This window comes from Panthera onca, chromosome A1 (genome assembly GCF_046562875.1).
Source record: "Panthera onca isolate mPanOnc1 chromosome A1, mPanOnc1 haplotype 2, whole genome shotgun sequence".
In the NCBI taxonomy this organism is placed as follows: domain Eukaryota; kingdom Metazoa; phylum Chordata; class Mammalia; order Carnivora; family Felidae; genus Panthera; species Panthera onca.
The window spans coordinates 203,922,632-203,937,421 of NC_138339.1; the positions used below are offsets into that span (position 1 = coordinate 203,922,632).

The 14,790-nt window shown below is 36.7% G+C and overlaps 1 long non-coding RNA gene across 1 annotated transcript in view; it reads right to left on the reverse strand.

The window, feature by feature from the left end:
* Positions 1-14,367, reverse strand: part of LOC132680289 (uncharacterized) — a 47,182-nt gene extending 32,815 nt beyond the window's left edge. The window contains exon 1 of the long non-coding RNA XR_009610615.3: positions 14,289-14,367. This is a non-coding gene — a long non-coding RNA (uncharacterized LOC132680289). The remainder of the gene's footprint in view (positions 1-14,288) is intronic.
* Between the last annotated feature and the right edge of the window lie 423 nt (positions 14,368-14,790).

A 14,790-nucleotide genomic window follows, 5' to 3' on the forward strand; every position in this document is an offset into this window, starting at 1 on the left:
TTGCATTCAGATGATTATGCTTCCAAAAATTGTTTTTACTAAACTGAATCTCCTCTTTTAGAAGCAGAAATTAAATATGTGAGAGTATCACCAGTTCTTCATTTTTTTACTTACAGAACTGAAGAACTAAAATTATCAACTGTGATCTTTCCAGAGCAAGGTCACTTCTGCCCTTGTTAAATTTTCTCTTTTCACAAGGTCAAGGTCCAGAGTGACTGACCTGCTACAATCTCCAAAGGGCCATAAGCTGTGGAAGCTGCCCAGTGTCCTCCCTCATGCTCTTTGCGGAAGACGTACTAGAAGCCCATTCAAACTGGCTTACATTCCAAAGTGGAAATTCGATGTAATGGTACAGAATTTTATTACTTATTATGGTACAGGACCTCTGAACAAGTAAAGCCAGGGACTTAGACCGGCTCCCAGTCTCTTCACTCTGTTCCACTTTCCTGTCTGCTGAGTTCTTCCCACTCTGTCTTTCTGCAAACTGACTTCCTCTGCTTCTCCAGTCACCTGGATGGACACAGAGGCTTATACTGAAGTTTCTTCTACAATTAGGTGTTTATATTTAAGTTTTTATAAGAGCTATCTTCTAGAAACAAACAAACAAACAAAAGAAGAATAATTATAAACCTGAGCTCAGCTATATAATAATAGCAAACACAAGTACTGGGATCCCTCCAGATTATCTAAAATACCACAAAGTTGAGTTAGGGGCTCAGAAGCAGTGGCTTCTAAATCGGGTTCACTTACTTCAGGGATTTTCAAGATGATGAACTGAAATGTTGGAGAAAAATATTGAAACTGTAACTTTTATTTTTATCCTATTAATACTTCTATGTTTTTTATGTCACATAATGTACATAGGACCGTTTTAACGAGTTCATTTTGTTTTTCAGGTTAAGGAGTTCTCTTTTTATTACATCTACAGCTTTAATGATAAAGAACTAGAAATTGGACTAACATCTGGCCTGTCCCAAACCACAATGAACAAAGAATCAAGTTCTAAAAATAAAGTACCAACAGTTAATTTTAACGCAGGCATTTTATGGAACACTGACCACTAGTCCTATTATGGATTTTATGCAGAATGCTCAGTGTTCCAAATATCTTTAGAAACTTTATTTTGTAACTTTTCAATCCGTTAATGATCTTCAGTTCCACATTGCTGAACTGGAGACATTCAGTTCTATTGACTTTGAATACTGCCTGTTGTTTCTCTGACATTAAATGCAGACCTGGGACCCCCAACACAATTTTACAGAAGAGCTGCCAATGGTAAACGTCTATAATTTATCTATAAAGAGAAAGAACTTTAAGAAGGCAACAATTGCTATTGATTAATCCCTTCATAATTTGTCTTCAAATTAGAAGTTGTTATGTTTCACATTAAGATGACAAATTTGAGTGGGAAGATTGAGGTTATTTTTTTTTTTTTTTTTGTAATGGAGAAGAGGATTCATTTTCAAAATGGACCTGAAGCAGTCTTGTTGATTAGCATAATAATAGGAAGGCCGTGAAGTCTCAAAGATCATATTAAACTTCTACAATAAAACCAGAAATCAAAGCATTATCAGTCTCTATACTTTGCAAGGAAAAAGGTGAGCCACCAGTTATATGGAATCAATGGGCAAATTAATGTTCCTATAGAACATTCATAGTTTGTGTGCATGAGGGTGTGTGAGTTTTTCTTTTTCTTCATTACTTGACCATGATCCATGTGAAATGGATCTGTGAGTACATCTGTAACAATATTGCTGGTACTTCAATAAATATAAATAAGACAAATTAAATCAAGTAAAAATTTAATCCAAAAAAAAAAATGGAATTTGTCCTGCATCCTGAAGGTTTAGCACTTTGTGGGAACTCAATAAATATTAAATCAGGGTCACAAGATTCAAGGCTTATTGAATCATAAGGAAAAACTAATTTCAAAGTCCTAGGCTATCTATAAAGGACCCCCTACTTCCAGGCTCTGAATTCCAATTTTAAGGTCTCTAGCAGGTATGCTTTAACAGATAATGCTTACAGCAGCCTGCATAGGGAGAGATATTATTTGTGAGGTAAAGAAGCATAAAACCTTACAGAATATAATGAATGAAAATCTTGCACCGTACCAGGTAGCAAATAAATGAAGCAGATTAAAGACCCCAGGAATGAAACAACTCATCACATCAATTGCTAAATAATTTTCTTTACTCCCAAATTGTAAAAATAATTTGAAAACTAATCAAATATTAAGCCAAGTTCCAAAAATTTAAGAGGTGAATTTAGGCTCATGTGGGCTAGAATTTCTAGAAGCCAAACCAGTGAGCACAGATTAGCTCAGGACAATCTTTCTCCACACCCTTCTGGAGTTTTCCATGAAAAAAACAGGTTTACCTAATAAACCTAGCTTTTATAATTAGCATTTTTATGTATAAAATTGCTCAAGAACATCTTGCATACTTTCAAGTTGCTTCTAGGCAAGTTCCATAAGGACCTTAAATAAGACCAGTTTCCTATTAAAGAACAGGTACTTAATGATCTGATGTAAAGAAACAAAGTCATTTAGTTGATAAGTAACTTGACCATGTCATTTAACTTCTCTGGTCCTCAATTCCCTCACCAATAAAATGGGAATGATAACACTGATGTCAAAAGGTTCATGTGCAGATTAAGAGAGAAAGTAAATGAGGAACCTATATGGCAGAGGCATAGAATAAAGAAATTAAATCTAAAAGAACCCCATATGGTTCTCCAGATAGAACAAAACAGGCCCTAGAAGCCTTGGCTGCTCTGTTGGCCAGCTGCAGAATGCTGGAGTGTATGAGTTCTAAATAGTGCTGGGCTACTGGATTCCTCCTCCAGTTCCCATCATAAACAAAAGTAAGATTTTGGAGGGACTCTGGGATGGCTTCAGAAGCTTCTGTTATGCAGAGCACTCATTCATAAGACTCATACTCAGATATGCTTTACAGCTTCCTAAGGAAGTCAACACCACATTCAGGACTTTGATCCTGAATAATCAAAGAAATGATCCAAAGAAAGGTCTTTGATAGATGAGGCAATTCTGCCCCATCCACAAAGATTTAGATGACCTGAACTATTTGTTAACCCTGAGGACATTTTTTGCCAGTAGAAATTGTCAAGGCCTAGCTTGAAGACGGTTTCTGTCAAACATCTGATGATACCACAGACAAAGGTACGCCTACCTACCACCAAAAATCATAATGTATTCTGCATCTCTTTCTAAACACATCTCAATCTACCTTATGGTATATTTATTTGTATATTTGTGATACTGCTCGTATTAATCAGCTATTGCCATCATAATGCTGGATAAAAACAACCTTAAATCTCAGTGACTTATAACCATAACCACTGATTTATCTCCTTTATGGTTTTTTGGGGTTTTGTTGTTGTTGTTGTTGTTTTACCATTCTCCTATGACCAGCGGCTTCCAGGTGCACATCCCTCTCATGGTGGGTCACAATAGTACAAGAAGGCAAGCCAAACTACACAAACACATTTGAAACCTCTGTTGCATCATGCCCACTGACATTCCAGTGGTTAAAATAGTCAAGCCCATTCAATGGGGTCATGGTATATATTACACATATACTAGTGAGCACTAGGCACGAAGACAAAGGAGTAAAACATTGGGAACAATTATCCAGTGCCATATTATGCATAGTGTAGGACCAGCTCTATCTTGCCAAATATATGGTGTTCACTTCTATAGTCTAAAGGCCTAATTAAGTACTCAGTTCACAGTTAAATACTGAAAACTCAAAGCAACCCCGTTCTTAACACAGTGCTTGGCATTCAAGAGACACACAACCGGTATTTGCTGAATTCGTTTCTCAATGAAAAAGAGTCCATGACTTATATGTAATTTTTGCATAATCCTTTAATGCACATCAGCCACTGAATGGGAACTTCTCTACAGTTTGTGTCCTTCCTGAAGCCAAAATATCTGACCCCAAAACTCAGTCAACACCATTTCAACATCCCAAAACTGTGGACTCTGAAAACCAGGTGGTATCTGGAGTGATTTAAAAAAGACAAGCATCTCTATTAAATGCACTAGAGTCAGTTCAGTCGTTAATTCTGTGATTAGACAAAGCAGCACACTACATAAAGAAGAGAGACCATATTTACCTTTTACCTTTCCTATAAATGGACCTTAGCACCAAGTCAGATCTGCTCCTCTAGAGACCATTCTATTTTGCTTTTCTCATTTTTATTTTAAAATTTCCTTTAGGGAGTAAAGTCTACAATATCTGAAAAGCTGACTTATTTTGATGAGTGGAAAAGAAACTGTTGACTCTTCACCTGCTGACTGTATCCATGGAAAAAGAAGTTTTACTCAATTTCTCAGAGCATTTAGATTACTCACTCTGAGGCTATATCAACAGTGCAAAACTTATTCCTCTGTCTCTTGCCTATATAATGACAGTGAAGTTTCAACTACAAAGGTGCCTCAAGGCCCACTGATTATTTAATCAGCTCCTGGAAAATAATTTCCGAACGTGACAAGGGCATCAACAATCCTCGTGAGTCGGCTGCATTTACTTCATCCTTCACCTTGTCTACTGTCTCCTCGTATTACTCCCCTGCAGGGGCGGATTCAGGCTTTGTGGAGCTTAAGATGTACATAATTGGGGAGAAAGCCCTTTAAAGCAAAAAACTATACAATTACAACATTAGATTAAAATGTTCTTGTAAGTAAGGGACCCTAAAAACTTAAGCTTCATTAGCTTTAGGATTAATCCACCTATGTTTCTCTTATGCAGGATTTCCAGATAAAATACATGATACTCAGTTAAGTTTGAATTTAACTTTGAATTTAAACAACATAAAATTTTTATTATGTATGTACAGTCTTTGAGACATATTTATACTAAAACAATAATTTATTGTTTATATGAAATTCCAATTTTAACTAGATAGCCTCTATTTTTGTTTACTAAGTCTGGCAACTCTGTTTAAAAATGGAAATAAAGGGGGCGTCCGGGTGGCTCAGTCAGTTAAGCATCCGACTTCGGCTCAGGTCATGATTTCACAGTTCGTGGGTTTGAGCCCCACATCAGGCTCTGTGCTGACACAATAGGGAATATAGTCGATGATGTCATAATAGTGTTGTCTGGTAATGGTAGCTACATTTGTGTGAGCACAGCATAACATATAGTGAAGCTGAACCATTATTTTATACACCCGAGACTAATGTAACATTGTGTGTCAACTGTACTCAAAAAACAAACAAAAAAGCCCCTTCCCTACATACCAAGATTCTTTATTTTTGAGATCTAACCGCAGGTAAATTACTAAGGAAGACCTAAAGTCAGTATTAAACATAATTTGAGAATAATCTTATAATCTGAGTTCCTATGCTATTTTTGAATAGGTTTTGGGAAACCGAAAGTGTTTGGTATTTGTTCTCATACTGACCAGAAAACGAAAATTGTCAGATAAATAAGGTAAGGGACTGTGGTTTTATGAACTGTATTATAACTGAAGAATGACGCTTTTCAGGGATGAATCATGTGCATTACAGTTTGTGTATTCAGATACAGATAGTGAACATTTAACTCTGAAAAAATGACACCCAATACATTTCCAAAATTATTAACAGGACCGACAAATTATTGAAATAAATAAAAAGTTCAATACCTACTTCCAAAGTAACAACTTTGAAGAAAATACATACTTTATTTATAAACTCTACTAGTTTTTTTTAAAAGGCTTATCTTCTGTAATTAAAAATTATTTTGTATTCATATACAAATGGGAAAAATAAAAATACCTATTTCATTGAGGTGCTGTAGGGATTAAATGAAAATGTATTTTTAAAGCACAGCATAATGACGGTGATACAGTGAGCATTCAATAGATGTTTCCTATTATTTTCACTACACATCAAAAAAGTTCCAAAACATATTTAAAAAGGAAATATTCTTTTCTTTCCTTTCTCTTACTTTTTTCTTATGTCTCTGTCCACATGCTTTATTTTCAATTATTTAAGAGTTGTTAATACAAATTTAGACCATTTTAAATAGAGAAACCAAAAATTTTGTACTTCATGAATATTTTCATAAAGCTCACAAAGTTACATATCTCAGAATCCTAGTAATAATGTAGCTACATTTCCATTACACAACACTCTCATTGCAATGTGAATCAAGATGATTTCAAAAATTGCTGGTGCTAAATAAGTAAGATATTGTTTAAAAGTGTGACCTTAAAATGAAGTGAAATATATGTCTCCATAACTTTTTTCCATTGCTATTAGCTCTGCCCTCTGCAGAAGCACCCCATCTCTCTTCCATAGAATAGTCTAATATAATCTTCCTTTTGGCAGCTCTCCAAGTATCTAAAAATGTCTTTTCAGTAACTGTCCACATCAAGTCATTTCTTCTCCAGTTTAGTTCACTTTATTTTATAAAATATTGAGAACCTAGAATGTACCAGGAGCAATTCCTCATGCTAAAAACAAAAATTAAAAAATATAACACAAGCCCTGACTGCCAACAGTTCAGTTTAATGGAAAGACAGATTTTACTTTATTTTTTTTATGTTTATTTATTTATTTTGAGGGGGGGGGGGCAGAATGAGAGGGAAAGAATCCCAAGCAGGCCCCACAATGTCAGCATGGAGCCCGACAGGCTGGAACCCATGAACCACGAGATCACGACCTGAGCCAAAACCAAGAGTCAGATGCTTAACTGATGGAGCCACCGGGTGCCCCAGGAAGACCGATTTTAAAAGAGACAAAAATGTAAACAAAATAAAATTATGGAACTCGTGGAGTCTTTGGAATGAAGGGCACCTGGCCTTATCATCCTTCTTAATCACACCTTCTCAACCCTTCACTTTCCTTAGGACCTTCAATTTCACTATCCTCCAGCAGGAGGTTGCTTCTCAACCAGGGCGATTTTGCCTCACAGGGGACATTTGGCAATGTCTACAGATATTTTTTGTTGTCATGCTGGGTCCGGGAGGGGGTGCTGAAGATTCTCCTGGCATCTAGTGGGTAGAGGCCAGAGATACTACTAATCATCTACAATGCACAGGACAGCTGTTCCCTCAAAATATCAACAGTGCCAAAATTGAGAAACCTTGCTTAGCCTTTTTACCACCTTCATAAAACGTGGAATCCTGGTAAAAACACAAAATTCCAGATTGGTCTGACCAGTTTAGCTACAGAGCAACCTTTATATCCCTTAGTCCACAGTTCACACCTGAATTAATTAGCCTAAAATAAAATATTTTTTTGATAGTCACATGGTTGGCTCTTAAGAAAGTGAGAGTCATGGAACACTTGGCTGGCTCAGTCAGTAGAATACGCGGCTCTTGATCTCAGGGGTTGTGAGTTCAAGCCCACACTGGGCCTGGAGCCTACTTTAGAAAAAAAACAAAAAGTTTATACAAAATGAGAGTCAGCTAAAACTACCATGCTAATCAGTTTTTCCCCTATAAATTTTATTTTGTTGGTTTTAACCTATATTCTACACTACTGATAAGTTTCTAGTCTAAACTTAGCTATTTTCACGTTTTATATACCTGTTCTTTACATCTTTACCAAAATATTGGCAAAAATATCAAGAAGACTAAGCCTCATATCATTAAACTGCAAATATACCGTGAGAGATTGAAACTGGTCAATTAACACTGCAAAAGACTTTGAATAAGTTATTAGGAGTCACTATATGCCCACGGCATTTACACTAGCTCCCCAAAACAATGCTGAGGGAGTAGACTGTGTTAAACCCACTTATGAGCCAAGGACACTGGGGGTACTGTGAGGCTAAGGGACACGCCCAAGGGCACACGGCAGCAAATGGGAAGGAGAGATTTTGATACGACCTCCCTATGTCTGCGAACTTCATGAATATGCTTTCTATTATAGCATTTAAAATTTTTTTTTTAACGTTTATTTATTTTTGAGACAGAGAGACACAGCATGAACAGGGGAGGGGCAGAGAGAGAGGGAGACACAGAATCGGAAGCAAGCTCCAGGCTCTGAACCATCAGCCCAGAGCCCCACGCGGGGCTCGAACTCACGGACCGCGAGATCGTGACCTGAGCTGAAGTCGGACGCTTAACCGACTGAGCCACCCAGGCGCCCCATATTATAGCATTTTAAAAAACAACAACATCGGCTAGCTGCCATTACTGAGTACCTACAACAAACTTTTCCCTATTGTAGCTACGCCTCACAACAGTCCCATGAGGCAGATATTATTACATTCACGTTACAGATATGGAGACACCTGTGGCTTAGCAGAGCTGTGATCGGCCCAAAGGCAACTGACCACTTAAGAATCAGACCCAGAATTCATACATCATCCATGTGGCTCTAACACTGCCATTTGCCCCCCACCAGGGGCCACAAATCCACCCCACTACACTGTCAGCTAGCCCTTACCTTCCTTGTGTACACAAAGGTACGTCCTGGAAAAGCTTTGCTAAAGGCTTTCTTAGAACAGCAGTACCCTTTGCTTCTTCTTATTGAGACTCATCATACTCACCTATTTGGGAAGAATTTTCATTTATGGGAGCAATTAGGAAAAACAACCAGAGAAAACTATAGAAGTAGTCAATTCCTCACTTAAAAATTATTAAAAATTATAGTATAAGGCACCCGGGTGGCTCAGTCACTTAAACATCCTACTCTTGATTTTGGCTCAGGTCATGATCTTGTGGTTTGTGAGATCGAGCCCCATGTGAGGCTTGTGATTCTCTCTCCTTCCCTCTCTCTCTGCCAGCCTCCCCCCGACCCCTCAAAATAAATAAACCAAAAAATTAAAATAAAAAAATTAAATTATGATAAAGGCTACCAATTTCTATACATTGCTTAACTTCGGTGAGACTTTACCTCTCCCCAGGAAAAAAAAAAAAAAAGTAAAATATTTTCTGCTTGTAAATGTCCTACGCTTACAGCTATGCATTAGAAAAAGGTAAAATTTTTTATGTCTAATTAAAATGATGCCTTAAAAATACAGACCAACGTAGGGCCTGGGTGGCTCAGTAAGTTAAACGTGCAACTCTTGGTATGGGCTTAGGTCATGATCTCATGGTTCATGAGACGGAGCCCACGTCAGGCTGCGCACTGACTACACAGTGCCTGCTTGGGACTCTCTCTCTCTCTCTCTCTGCCCCTCCCCTACTCGCTCTTTCTCTCTCGAAATAAATAAACTTAAAAAAAATACAGACCAAACGTAAGTTTAAAAATGAAGTTTAAAAAAGTAGGTAAGCAAATGTTGCAAAATACTAATATACTTGAATATACTTGACACAAATATTTTTATTTCTACCTTTACTCTGGATGAAACTTCTCATAATGAAAAGTAAAACAAAATACAAAGTTTACAATTTGATAGTGCTTGTTTCTCTCTAGAAAGTAATTTTTCTTTCACATATTTTCATCATTTATTAATGGTAGTTCGATATAATTTACTCCAAAATATTTTTCTCATATGTAATTCTTAAAAATCATTAGATCTCAACCTTTAAAAGATAATCAGAATCCCAATCAAATCCTCACTGCAGTCAAAGCATAAAATCTGTCAGTTTTACTTTCCAGCCTTACTAACCATGCTGCCTTTGAGTAGAGTATTAAATTCATATTTGATTTATTATCAAATGCAGGGTGCTTCAATTTCATTTTAGATCCCTCACATTTAAACAACATTTAACAGAGCTGAAAGCTGCTGCTGAGGTTGACAAGTGTTAGTGTAACAAGTAAATGAGGCAACCGGCATTTTTACACGTATGAATTATTTGGCAGTATTATGAGTCAGTCTTACCCTGAAATGATAATTACTGAGTGAGCTGTAAGTCAAGTGAACTACTCCTGCAGTGAGTTCAGAAAAGAGGTGAGGGGGGGAAAAAAAAAAGAACCTACCTTTCAGTCTTTTTTAAACCTTTCCAAATCTTGTATTTTCTTTAAAAAGGAAGCACTGCCAAAAATTATTGAAAGAATCAGACACCTTCATAACTATTTCATCATTGTAGGCTTGTCCAGATGGCAGCAAGATGTCTGCGGTTGATTCCCTTGCCTCAAACATGTGAGGCAGAGAGTAAGTTTTCACAGAGCCCTGAAATAGGCACTAGCAGAGAAACAGCTATTAGCCAACAATACACTGTGACTTGATTACTTCCCAAGACCAAATAGCAAATGGAATCTCATTCCAATAGAGTGTCAAAATTACTGTGTGAGCACTAGAGAGCAATGACTCCGTTCTTAACAGGGGAGAGGTGATTTGAAAAAAGCACTTCATGCAAATAATAACCATCATTACTTACGAGTTCACTATGCTAAAACCCTTTATATACAATAACTGCTATAATCCTCACCACCATTTGTAGTAGCTAATTTTATATATCAATTTGACGGGACAACAAGGTATCCAGATATTTGACCAAACGTTATTCTGCACGTTTTTGTGAGGAAGTGTTTGGAGGATATTAACATTTAAATTGACAGACCGAGCAAAGCAGATTGCTTTCCCTAACGTGGGTGGGCCCCATCCAATCAAAGGCCAAAATAGAACAAAAAAACTGACTGTTCACCAAGTAAGAGAGAATTCCTCTTCCCTGACAGCCTTCAAACTGGCACATTAGCTTTTTCTTGATTTTGGACTCAAATTGAAACACTGGTTTTTCCTGGGTTTTGAGCCTGTCAGCCTTCCAACTAGAACTATACTGTCAGCCCCCCTGGGTCCCCAGCTTGCTGACTGCAGATTAGCGGCCTTGTTAGCCTCCATAATCACGTGAGCCAATTATCTATAATAAATTACTATACTCTTAAGTGTATATATACATCCTATTTATTCTGTTTTTCTGGAGAACACGGACAAATATACAATTTTATGGAGTAGTATATTTATCTACATTTTCAGTTAAGAAAACTTAGGTATGGAGAGCATATATATATATTACTTTTCCAAGGTTTCTTCTTCTGCTAGAAGCTCCTGAAACACAAGTGTTTTTGTCTGTATCACTTACTGATCTGTCCTAAGTGCCTAGGATAATGTGTCACATTGCTAAATCTGTTAACTAAGTAAATTCCAGTGGAGAGTGGCAGAGCCCAGGCTTGAAATCCTGTCTGGGTGCTACCCAGATCCATTCTTTTACTTTCTATAATAAACCAGCTTTTAAAATTCCTTGGTAGTTTCTGAAGGCAGGCTTTTAAAGAATAGTCCTTAAAAGAATATTACTAGACTATTTGAGCTCAGTTCTAAAATTATTAATTCCTAAAAGATGATAGAATCAGGACCCAAAAAGATCCCAAAAGGTGGAACAATGGACTCGCAAGATGAAATTTAATTAGAAAAAATGTGGAATCCTTTCTTTCATTCCAAACAGCAACTAAACTTATATGGATGTCAAAGGCTTAGCTTACCAAGAATATAAATAAAAAAGTCCCAGTAGGATTAATTGACAGGGAGCTTGATATAAATCAACACTGAGTAGTGGGTGCCAAAAGAGCTAATGCAGTTCTTGGCTGCATTAATAGAATATTTTGTCCAGATCAAGGGAAATAATAATTCCATTCTATCACCTCTATATCAAACCACATCTAAGCCACACTCTTCAAGAAGGGAGGTAAACTGGAATACATTCAAAGGGAAGTCATCAAAAAGATGAGAAGAAACAAAGCCATGTTATGCAAAGATTAGTTGAAGAGGCAAAAGATGTTGTCAGAAGAGAAAATTCTACAAATATCTATGATGCTTTCAAAACTTGTAAGGCTGTCACATCTAAAGATATTAGAATTTTTCCCCTGACTGGCCCCAGAAGATGGACTTTGACCTAATAAATGCAAAGTTAATGCTACAATAAACTACCTCAATTTTCCAAAAGTGAGATGGCTAATATCATGGACATAGTTAAGTTCTTAATTTCTGGTTGACAAATCTATAATTTGTATTTAGTTGGCAGCTAAGCTTTAGATGGATTGTTGAAGCAGAAGCCCCTCATGCTTCCTTCCAGACATAAATGCCATGATGCCCAAGTAGGATACGAAAGGGGAAGAATCAAGGTGCTCAAAATGAATGAAATAGGAGAAAATATTTGCAAACCACATACTTGATAAAGGGTTAGTATTCAAAATATATAAGGAACCTACACAATTTAACAGCAATCAAACAAATAATCCAATTAAAAAATTGTCAAGGGACCTGACAAGATATTCACATGGCCAACAGGTACATGGCAAGGTACACAACATCACTAATCATGTGGGAAATGTACATCAAAATCACAATGAGTTATCGCCTCACACCAATTAGAATGGCTATCGTCAAAAAGAAGAGGTAGAAAGTGTTGGCGAGGATATGGAGAAAAGGGAACGCGCATGTACTGCTGGCTCAAAAGTAGATGGGTGTAACCACATTGGAAAACAGTATGGAGGTTCTGTAAAAAAGTAAAAGTAGAACTACCATACCAGTCAGCAAATTTGACTTTTGGGAATATATACAAAGGTAACAAAAACACTAACTTGAAAAAATATCTGCATTATTTACAATAGCCAAGACATGATAGCAACCTAAGTATCCATGAATAGATGAATAAAAAAGCTGTGGTATATACATACACAATGGAATATTACTCAGCCATGAAAAATGAGAAATTCTATCATTTGCAACATGGATAGAATTTGAAGTCATTGTGCTAAGTGAAATAAGTCAGAGAAAGACAAATACTATATAATCTCACTTATATGTGGAATCTAAAAAGGGAAAAAAAACTCAGAAAAAGAGATCAGATTTGTGGTTGCCAGAGGTGGGTATGGGGGAGGAGGAATCAGAGGAAAGCAGTCAAAAGGTATAAACTTGCAATTAGATAAGTAAGTACTGGAGATGTAATGTACAGCGTTATGACTATAGCTAACACTGCTGTATGATATATAGGTAAGTTGTTAAAAGAGTAAGTCCTAAGTGTTTTCTTCCAAAGAAAAGTGGTTTTATACACACACACACACACACACACACACACACACACTGGAGTATTATTCAACCATATAAAACAAAGAAACCCTGCCAAATCTAAAAGTATGGATGGACATTGAGAGCACTACGTTAAAAGAAATAAATCAGACAGAAAAAGACAAATATTGTATGATATCACTTACATGTGAAATCTTTAAAAATCAAACTCCTAGAAACAGAGAACAGATTGCAGGTTGCCAGGGGTAAAGGTGCAGTATGGGAGAAGTGGGGGACATGGGGGAAGGTGGTCAAAAAGGGTATATAAACTTCTAGTTATAAGATGAATAAGTCCTGGGAATGTAACATACAGAATGGTGACTATAGTTAATAATACTATATTGTATGTTTGAAAGTTGCTAAGAGTAGATTTTTAAAGTTCTCACCACACACACACATACACAAGTATAACTATGTAAGGTAGATAGGTATATTAACTAACCTTAGTGTGATAATCATTTTATAATATATATGTATATGAAATCAGGGCATGTACACGTTAAAGTTATACAGTGTTATATGCCAATTATATCTCAATTAAGCTGGGAGGGAAAAAAAGAACAATAATGCTCCCATCACAAGATTCAAAAAAATAATAGTAAGATGGTCAGGACGAGGAGGAAATAAACCAAAATCTATTGTATACTTAACACTGCCAGCATTGTTTAGGGAGCTTCTAGTTAAATTTTTAAAGGAATCTTCCTAATATGATGTGAAAATTCTTATTTCCACTTCAGAGAGGAAAAGAACTGTAGCTCTGGGAAGTTAAGTAACTCATTCATTGTCATAGATAGGTAGATAGATGAGTATAGTTTCCTATGACTCCAGAGTTCTTTCACCTAAAAGGGAAAACTGGTTTGACTCTTGTCCACACTTTTCAGTTGCTTTTATCAAATCATTAGTGATCCCTTCTAAAGGGAGTTTCTTGGTGCGGATATCTATGCAGCAACAATATCTATGCTGATATCTATGCAATGGAATGTGTTTCCATGGGAGACTGTGAGGGTCCCCTGCTTTAGAGATAACAGTTTGCCTCACACCATTTAGGACCCTCCAGATTTTGATCCACATGCGTATTAAAATAAAAGAGCAATGATACTACAAGAGTATCTGAATATGGCCACCCTTTAAATTATTACATCTAAGTTTTGTATAAAATATAAAAGATTCTATATAATCTATTTCTGATAGTATTATCAAAGGAAGTTTCATTCCAAAGAATTCCCAAGAAGAATATGATTCAGAATCTTCCCCTCTTCAATAATTCTGTTGATTTAATAAGCTACTATATTCAGTTATTCTAAGTTCTAAAAATACCTTCAGACTACATTCAAAACCCTCCAGTGGCTTCCTGCATCCCTTGAAATAAAAGAAAACTGTCTTGAAATGGCCAGCATGGCATTACACAACCATTCTTCTGCCTTCTATGACCTCACCTTTGTCTACTCTCCCCCTTTCTGCTCAATTCCAGTCACACTGGCCTCTTGGCTGGTTGTCAAACAGTTCCTACCTCTGAGCACTTTCAGTTCTACTGCCCACAATGCTCATCCTCAAAGAGCTGAATGGTGAGCTTCCTCACCTTCTTAGGGTCTTGAATCAAATGCCACCTTCTCAATAAAGGCTTCTTTGACAGCCTACATAAAGTTACAACACCTCTACCTTAAACTCCCGATCACCCTTACTTTATGTTTTTCTTCAGAAATTACCATAATTTATATTCTATATCCTTTATTTGTTTTGGTTATTATATCTTCCCCCGCACCAAGCACATTAGTTCCATGAGGATAAGGAACACTTTTATTCACTGCTACACCCAGAG